At 42.0% G+C, this 10,297-nt stretch overlaps 1 pseudogene; it reads left to right on the forward strand.

The window, feature by feature from the left end:
- Nucleotides 1-8,321: 8,321 nt before the first annotated feature.
- On the forward strand, nt 8,322-9,619 carry LOC106000558 (annotated as a pseudogene).
- The last annotated feature ends 678 nt before the right edge of the window (nt 9,620-10,297 follow it).

Consider the following 10,297-nt stretch of genomic DNA (forward strand, 5'->3'; position numbering starts at 1 on the left):
TGAAAGCACCTATCTTTGATTGTGAACCTCCAAAGATTGCACAACTACAGGGCTCTGGATTGGTATTTGTCTTAAAATTGTGATCTGGTGTGGAAGTGAGTATACTTTCATTTCCAAAAAGGAGTGATAGAGTGAATTCACCTATTTTTTATTGTGAACTTCCAAAGTCTGTGCAGCTACAGGGTTCTGGGCTGTTGATTGTCCTAAAATTCTGTTCTGGTGTGGAATTGGAGGTACTTTAATTTCCAAAAAAGGAGAGACAGAGTAAAAATATCTATCTTTGATTGTGAACCTACAAAGTCTTTGCAACTACGGGGTTCTGGATTGGTGCCTGCTTTAAAATTGTGTTCTGGTGTGGAACTGCATATACTCTCATTCTCCCTTCCCTTCCCCAAAAGAGGATAGATAGAGTGAAAATACCCACTGTTGATTGTAAACCTCCAAAATCGGTGCAACTACAGGGCTCTGGGTTGGTGCTTGACTTCAAATAGCATACTAGTGTGGAAGCCATAGAAACACAAGAAAAATGGCAAGTCAAGGAAGCTCAAATAAACAGGAAACAGAGCAGTTAATGAATATCCAGAGGATAGTTCTTAAAGTGCTCTACAAACACTACTGGTAAACATGCTGAATGAAAAGATTGAAAGCCTGCAAAGTGCTCTCTGTAAGCATGATAGGTCTCTGCATTAGTGTGATGAGGCTAACCAAAGATTAATAGAGGAATTCATGGACTCCACAAACAGAAAGCTGAATGAATTCCAACAGAAGGAAAGGGAATCTAATGAAACTATAGCCACTCAACGAAGGGATTTGAGAGTGAACACTGAAAACCAAATCAAGGAGATAAAAAAGTCCATACAATATTTAAAACAAAGCTTCAACAAAGAAATTGAAGCCATCAAAACTGATCAATTAGAAGGAAGGGAAATAAAAAACAAAATAGAAAGCCTGGACAGTAGGCTAGATGCAGAATATTGAATCTTTGGAATTGAAGATAGCCTAGACATTATAGAGAAAGAACATACAAGCATTCAAAACAAATCCAAGAAATATGATAGATCCATTCAACATATATAAGGTGCCATAAGAAGACATAATTTAAGGCTAATGGGTGTACAAGAGGGACTAGAGACAGAAGCTAAAGGACTAGGAAATTTATTTCACAGAATCCTAGCAGAGAACTTCCCAAACATACAAAAAGATTGGCCCATTCAGATACAAGGAACCTTTTGAACCCCAAACAGACCAGCCCAGAACAGGACATCCCACCATCGCACTGTAATCCACACAGGATCAATAGAGACTAAGGTCCTTAAAGACCAAGATCCTTAAAGCTGTCGGGGAGAAAAGATCAATCACCTATAAAGAAAGACCAATCAGAATAACTATAGATGTCTCAGCAGAGACCATAAAAGCAAGAAGAGCTGGAATGATGTATGCCATGCCCTAAATACAAACAACTATCAACCAAGAATAGTGTACCTAAACTCTCCTTTGTACCCGAGGAACAAATAAAAGTTTTCCGCAGCAAAGAAAATTTGAAACACTATATCTCCACCAAACCAGCATTACAAAAGATACTTAAAGATATCCTACACACAGAAAACCAATAAGAACATGATAAAGGCAGAGAAACAGCCCCTAGAGAACCAGATAATCATAGTAAGAACTCAGTAGGCACAGTACCTAAGAAGGTGAATAACACGGCAGGAGCTACCAAACACCTCTCACTCCTAACTCTCAATACTAAAGGACTTAACTTTCCAATTAAGCTACATAGACTAGTTGGATCAAAAAGTAAGATCTTTCTATCTGCTGCCTTCAGGAGACACACCTTGCCCACAAAAATAAACCATATTATGAAAGTAAATGGTCCCCCCCAAACAGGAGGGAGTTGCAATCGTAAAATCAGATAAAATAGATTTCAAATTAAAATGAACAAGACGAGATAAAGAAGGACATTACATACTAAGAAAGTGATCTCTCTAAATATCAGCTGGTGCCCACGACTCACACCTGTAATCCTAGTTATTCAGGAGGCTGAGAGTTGAGGATCATGGTTCAAAGCCAGCTTGGGCAGAAAAGTCCATGAGACTCTCATCTCCAATAAACCACTAGAAAACTGGAAGTGGCACTGTGCCTCAAGGAGTAGAGCACTCATCTTGAGCTGAAGAGTGCAGGGACAACACCCAAGCCCAGAGTTTAAGCCTCACAACCAACAAAATTTATTTATTTATTTTTTGGTCCGGTCATGGGGCCTGAACTCTGGGCCTGGGCGCTGTCCCTCAGCTCTTCAGCTCAAGGCTAGTACTCTACCACTTGAGCCACAGCGCCACTTCCGGCGTTTTTCTTTTTGCTTATGTGGTGCTGAGGAATCGAACCCAGGGCCTCCGGCATGCAAGGCAAGCGCTCTACCACTGAGACACCTTCCCAGCCCACCAACAAAATTTATTAAAAAATTCTAAATATATACTCACCAGATACCAGACATCCAATTGTATCCAAGAAACACTATTTTTCCTGAAACCACACAGAGATCCAAAGACATTAATTGTCAGTGACTTTAACACACCACTCTCCTTACTGGATAGATCAACCCAGCAAAAACTCAAGAGAGATACCTCAGATTTACAGAACTTCATAGACTTAAAAGACATCTACAGGATATTTCACCCAGCAGTATCAGAATACACGTTCTTCTCAGCAGCACATGGAACATTCTCTAAAATAGACCCCATTTTACATCACAAAACAAATCCATACAAATTCAGAAACACTGAAATTATTCCCTGCAGTCTTTCAGACCATGTGGAATACAATTAGAGCTCAACACCAAAAACCACCAAAGAAAATCCTGTAATGCATGGAGACTTAACAACACATTGTTGAACCGCCAGTGGGTCATGGAAGACATTAGAAAGGAAATTCAAATGTGCATGATATCTAACAAAAATGAACATATAAATTACCAGCTCCTCTGAGACACAGCAAAGGCACTACTTAGAGGAACACTTGTAGCTCTGAGTTCTACATCAACAAATTGGAGAGATCTGAAACCAACAATTCAACAAGGTACCTGAAGCAACTTGGAAAAAGAGCAACAAGCCAAATCCCAATGCAGTACACAGAAACAAATAATTAAAATTAAATCAGAATTAAATGAATTAGAGTCCAGGAAACCTTAGAAAGAATCAACAAAACAAAGTTGGTTCTTTGAAAAAATTAACAAAATTGAAAGACGCTTAGCAAATCTTACCAAAAAAAGAAGAGAATGTGCCCAAATAAACAAAATCAGAGATGGAAACACCACCACAGAAAAACCAAGATTCAGACCTTTATAAGGGAACACTTCTCAAACCTTTATGCTAACAAATTTGAGAAGTTGGAAGAAATGGAAGAATTTCTAGCAATATTGACATGCCCAAACTAAATGAAGAAGATTTAAACCAACGGAACAGACCTATATCAAGCATTGAAGTAGAAACAGCAAAAAGAGACCTCCCATCCAAGAAAAGCCCAGTACAGGATGGATTCACATCTGAATTCTACAAGGCCTTGAAAGCAGAACTCACACCAATACACCCCCAACTCTTCAATGAAATTGAAAGTGAAAGTTCCCTAACAAACTCTCTGTGAAGCCATCCTAACCCTCATCCCAAAACAAGAAAGGGACTCATCAAAGAAAGAGAACTATATAGACCCATTTCTTTGATGAACATGGATGCAAAACTTCTTAACAAAATTCTGGCCGATTGACTTCAGCAATTCATAAAAAAGTCACATACTATGATCAAACAAGATTCATTTCAGGGATGCAAAGCTGGTTCAATATACCCAAGTCAATTAATATAATTCATCACATCAACAAGAGCAAGGATAAGAACCAATGATCATCTCAATAGATGCAGAAAAAGCATTTGACAAGATCCAACCCCCTTTTATGATGAAAGCTATGGAGAAACTAGGAATCCATGGAACATTCCTCAATATAATAAAAGGTGTGTATGACAAAGCTATAGCCAGCATTATACTTAATGGTGAAAAGCTAAAGCCATTTCCTCTAAATTCAGGAATGAGACAAGGATGTCCACTCTCTTCATTCCTCTTCAATGTAGTATTAGAATACCTAGCTAGAGCAATAAGACAAGATGCAATCATAAAAAGGATCCAAAAAGAGAGAATGAAATAAAACTCTGTCTCTTTGCAGATGACATGATTTTATATTTAAAGAAATCTATGGACTCCACTCTCACATTACTCGAGCTGTTTTGAAACTTTGGCAGAGTAGCAGGGTATAAAATTAGCCCTCAAAAATCTATGGCTTTTCTGTATGCCAATAATGAGAAGAGTGCAGCTGAAATCAGGAAAGCAACTCCTTTTGTAATAGCCCACCAAAAAATAAAATACCTAGGAATTAACTAAAAAAGTGAAGGACCTCTACGATGACATCTTTAAAAACCTGAAAAGGGAAATTAAAGCAGAACTAAGGAAGTGGAAAATCCTCCTATGCTCCTGGATTGGGAGGATTAACATCATGAAAATGGCAATACTGCCAAAGGATATCTACAAATTCAATGTGGTACCTATCAATATCCCAACCTCATTCTTCAAGGAAATAGAAGAAGCAATCCAAAAATTCATATGGAACAGTAAAAGACCCCGAATAGCAAAAACAATCCTTAGCAGAAAGAACAGTGCTGGAGGAATATCAATGCCAAACTTCAAACTCTATTATAAAGCCATAGTAATCAAAACAGCTTGGTACTGGCACAAGAACAGACCTCAGGACCAATGGAATAGAATTGAAAACCCAGAAATGAACCTAAAGAACTACAGCCACCTAATCTTTCATAAGGGAGCTAAAAAAAATAGGATGGAAGAAAGACAGCCTCTTCAGTAAATGGTGCTGGCAAAATTGGTTAAACACCTGTAGAAGACTAAAGTTAGATCCTTTTTTTTTTTTGCATGTTGTGAGGCCTGAACTCTGGGCCTGGGTGCTGCCCCTCAACTGCTTAGCTCAAGGCTAGTGCTCTACCATTTGAGCCACAGTGCCACTTCTGGCTTTTTCTGCTTATGTGGTGCTGAGGAATCGAACCCAGGGCCTCATGCATGTAAGACAAGCACTCTACCACTGAGACACCTTTCCACCCACTAAAGTTAGATCCTTATCTATTATCCTGCACCAGAATCAACTCCAAATTGATCAAAGACCTTGAGGTCAAAGACGATACCCTGAAAACATTACAGGCAGGAATAGGAGAAACTCTAGGGCTCTGTGGTACAGGTGGAAATTTTCTTAAGAAAAATCCAGAAACACAAAAAATCAAAGAAAGATTGGACAAATGGGACTGCATGAAACTGCAGAGCTTTGACTTGGCAAAGGACATAGCTAGCAAGATCAAGAGAAAGTCCAAGCTGGGCGCCAGTGGCTCACACCTGTAATCCTAGCTACTCAGGAGGCTGAAATCTGAGGATCATGGTTCAAAGCCAGCCTGGGCAGGAAAGTCCGTGAGACTCTTATCTCCAATAAACACTAGAAAACTGGAAGTAGTGCTGTGACTCAAGTGGTAGAGTGCTCGCCTTGAGCTGAAGAGTGCAGGGACAGTGCCCAAGCCCAGAGTTCAAACCCCACGACCGACCAAAAAAAAAAAAAAAAGGAAGTCCATGGACTGGGAGAAGAACTTCACTAGCCATACAACAGACAAGGGCCTTATATCTAAAACATACTTAGATTTCAAAAAATTAAATTCCCCAAAAACAAACCCTCAAAGAAACAACCACCCAGTTAATATGTGGGATAAAGATTAAAGAGAGACCTTTCTGAAGAGGAAATAAGAATGGCCAACAGACACATGAAGAAATGGTCAACTTCTCTGGCCATAAAAGAAATTCAAATCAAAACAACATTGAGATTCCACCTCACCCCAGTTAGAATGGCTATGATCAAGAAATCTAATAACCACAGATGCTGGAGGGGATGTGGCCAAATCGGAACGTTAACTGCACTGTTGGTGAGAGTGTTAACTTGTTCAACCACTTTGGAAAGCAATATGGAGGTTCCTCAAAAGACTCTTCATAGAGCTCCCCTATACCCAGAAATCCCACTTTTGGGCATTTACCCAAATGACCATGAACAAGGCCATACTAAAACTACCAGCACAACTATATTTATCACGGAATTATTCACGATAGCTAAGATATGGAACCAACCCAGATGCCCCTCAGTAGATAAAAGAATCAAGGAAGCCAGGCGCAGGTGGCTCACGCCTGTAATCCTAACTACTCAGGAGGCTGAGATCTGAGAATCGTGGTTCAAAGCCAGCCCAGGCAGGAAAGACCGAGAGACTCCTATCTCCAATAAACCACTAGAAAACCGGAAGTGGCGCTGTAGCTTAAGTGGTAGAGCGCTTGCCTTGAGCTGAAGAGCTGAGGGACAGCGCCCAGGCCCAGAGTTCAAGCTCCATGACTGACAAAAAAAAAAAAGAATCAAGGAAATGTGGTATATATACACAATGGAATTCTATGCTTCCATCAAGAAGAATGACACCACCCCATTTGTTAGGAAATGAAAAACTTGGAAAAAAATGGTATTAAGTGAAGTAAGCCAGACTCAAAGAAACACAGGTCTCATAGTTTCCCTTATTTGCAATAATTAGTATATGTCTAGGACAATCTTAGCAGATGAGCAGAATAGCTCAATAGCTATAAGATAATGCTAAGTGAAATGAACTCAAAGACATGGTCACAAGAGGTTTCTCTTTGTTGTTGTTCTTTTTAATGTACTATGTGATTTTTTTTGTTTCTTTTGTATGTTCTTCCCCCTATGGTATATCCTTTGTTGCCCCTGTATTTGATGTTGGTACCCTTGTATTGTATGTATATTTATTTTAATTAGGGAAAGGGAATAACAGAATAGTGAGATGAAGCAGAATCAAAGGAACAGCAACAGACACAGACAATATATTGGAAATGATCTGTACAACTTGGGTGGGAGGATTGAGGGAGAGGGAAAGTAGGAGAAAACTGAGGGTAGGAATAAAAGTTTGACAAGAAATGTACTTATTTCTTTATGTAACTGTAACCCCTCTGTACAATAAAAAAAAATAAAAAGCAAGCAAAATGAGATTGGGTAAGGACCAGAGACCACGCTAAAAAGAAAAGTTGGAAGAACACCAGGAGCCTTAGCCAGAAGCCTGGGTCCTGGCACTACCAGTTTGGAGCCACACACTGGAACTTGGCATCAGTGCCTCTCCCTGCAGAATGGCAGTCTTGGCTAGTAAGCACCAGTGGGACTAGAGGCCATGGAAAGTGTGTGCACCTGTCCAAGGGCCCCAGAGCCAACCTCTCCAGTGGCCCAGCATTTCCCTTTGAGTCACTGGTACTTAGGAGGGCACAATGTAGGTACAGAGGTGTTTGGGATGGCACCCATTGTCTATCCAAGTTTGCAGCACCCATCTGATGCCTGCACATAGGGCGTTGCCAATCTTTTGATGCAGCTGGGCAGGAGGTTCAGCTGGATAGAGAGGTTCTGGGTGGCTTGCCCAAGGTTCAAGCTTCAGAAAGGTGTCAGATCCAGCATGCCAGTCGAGAAGGGACTGGGTTTGGTGGTTTTACTCTAGCCATTTTCAGCTCAGCTCTGCTGGAACTAATTTGCAACTGTGAACCCCAGGGGATTCTCAGGTCTCTGGTAGTGTCACCCAGCTCTCTTCTTTGTAGCTTCTCAAACATCAGGTCACAGCTCTTAAGCTCCACTGCTGACATGGAGTGGAGTTTTAGTTCTTAGCCTCACTTATCCAAGTGATTTGGGGCTTTCAGATTCTGGTGGCCAATCACTTCCATTTTGTATAGGGCTCAGCCTCTCAGGTTTTTAACTCCTTGAGCATCGTGGGCTGCTCTTCCACTCTGGTAGGGAAGCCCTGTCCTGGATCTGGCCCACTACTCCAGGCCCTGGGATTCTGGATCCTTTTTCCTTGCCTCAACCCAACAAAACTTAGTTTACCATCATCCATCCTTGAGTCTGAGGGCTGACACCTGGGAGACCTCGGACTTCTGTGGCTTGTGGTGGCAGGAAAAATAATGATCTCCTGGCACCACTGGCCCGGTGTGGTGGTCCATTGGCCACCATACATCTGCCCACCAACTGCTTCCAACCACCCAAGCAACCCAATTTCCACAAATTACATTGTTTTTCATGAAAAACCAAGAATCTCCCATCCATTATGTGTGGATCTAGCTGCTCCAGCCTCCAGGGCACATTCCATCCTTGCAGCACAAGACCTGCATAGGAAAAAGAAAACACAACGTATTTGCTTGCCCTGTACATGAAGGAAATTGTGTACATCCAGGCTGGCCAGTGTGTTAACCAGATTGGTGCCAAGTTCTGCAAGGTTATCAGTGATTAACACAGCATTGACCCCACCAGTACCTACCACAGAGAAAGACACCTGCATTTGGACCACATCTCGGTGTACTACAATGAAGTCACTGGTGGCATATATGTCCCTCATGCTATCTTGGTGGATCTAGAACCTGGGACCATGGATTCTGTTCTCTCTCAACGTCCTTTGGCCAGATCTTCAGACCAGACGTCTTTGTTTTTGGTCAGTTTGGTGCAGACAACTGCACCAAGGCCATTATATAGAGGAGGCTTAGCTGGTCGACTCAGTTCTTGAAGTGGTGGGAAAGGAGGCTGAGAGCTGTGACTTTCTTCAAGATTTCCAGCTGACCCACTCCCAGGGAGGGGGCACAGACTCTGGAATAGGCACCCTGCTCATCATCAAGATCCATGAAGAGTATCCTGACCACAGCATGAACACCTTCAGTGTAGTACTCTCACCCCGAATATCTGACACTGTGGTTGAGCACAACACCACCCTCTCTGTCCATCAGTTGGTAGAAAACACTGATGAGAACTATTGCATTGGCAATGACACCCTTTCTAAGCATCTGCTTCTGACCACACCAACCTATGGGGACCTTAACCACTTCATCTCTGCCACATGAGTGCTACCACTACCTGCCTTTGCTTCCCTGGCCAGCTCAGTGCTGACCTCTGCAAGCTGGCAGTCAACCTGGTGCCCTTCCCATATCTCTACTTCTTCAGGTCTGGCTTTGCCCCTCTCACCAGCCACGGAAGCCAGCAATATTGGGCCCTCACAGTGCCTGAATTCACCCAGCAAGTCTTTGATGTTTAGGACATGATGGCTTCCTGGTACCCCTGCCAGGGCCAGTACCACACTGTGGCTGTTATCTTCAACGGCTGTATGTCCATGAAGAAGGTAGATGAGCAGATGCTGAATGTGCAGAACAAGAATAGCAGCTACTTGGTGGGATGGATTCCCAACAATGTCAAGACAGCTCTGTGACATCCACCTCATGGCCTGAAGATGGAAATCACCTTCATTGGCCAGCCAGGAGCTCTTCATGTGTATCTCTGAGCAGTTTATTGCTATGTTCTACAATAAGGCTTTCCATTACTGGTATACAAGGTGTGGATTAGATGGAGTTCACTGAGGGAGAGAGCAACATGAATGGCCTCGTCTCTGAGTATCAACAGTACCAGGATGCCACCACAAAAGAGGAAGAGGATTTTGGTAAGGAGGCTGAAGAGGAGGCCTAAAGAAGAAACCTCTTATCACCTCAAGTTTTTTAATTCCCTCAGCCTTCTTCATCAGCTGCCTCTTTTCCTCTCTTTCAGAATTTGTTTCTGCTGCCTCTTTCTTGTTATTTTTTTTTGGTGGGGTGGTGGTTAGAACAGTGCCTAGAACATATAGAAGGCACTCATAAATATTTGTTTGTTGAATGTCTCCTCTCTCTTTCCACTCTGGAAAAAAAACTATTTCTGTAATTCTGGATTACCTTTTAATTTCCTCCTGATACCTATTTATCAAGGTCTGTCCAGTTGATATTTCTGTTTCTCAAAATCTCAAGAAGCTGGGTCTTGCCCAGGTCTATTTAGGACCGATGAGGTGCTGAAATCATGTAAGTAGACAGGGGGAAGGGGTAGAAAGTTGGCTCCTTCATAACAAGGAGGGTGGGGTGGAATTTTCCATTCTAGGACAGTTTAGGAGGGAAATCAAACCATTTGAGAGGTATTGCCAGCTTTAGAAGTGTAACAAACAGTATTATCTCTATTTGCAGTCTCAGCTGACTTGAGCTCTCATCTTCTTTGGAGATAGGGCTACTCTGTCAAGTGGGATTCCTCTCCAGCTTTGTGTCATGGAATGTATTCCCTTCCTCAGATCAAAGAAAAGGAGGAGCCGGGTGCTGGTAGCTCACGCCTGTAATCTTAGCTACT

The sequence above is a fragment of the Dipodomys ordii genome, unplaced genomic scaffold (assembly GCF_000151885.1).
Source record: "Dipodomys ordii isolate 6190 unplaced genomic scaffold, Dord_2.0 Scaffold224, whole genome shotgun sequence".
Lineage (NCBI taxonomy): Eukaryota > Metazoa > Chordata > Mammalia > Rodentia > Heteromyidae > Dipodomys > Dipodomys ordii.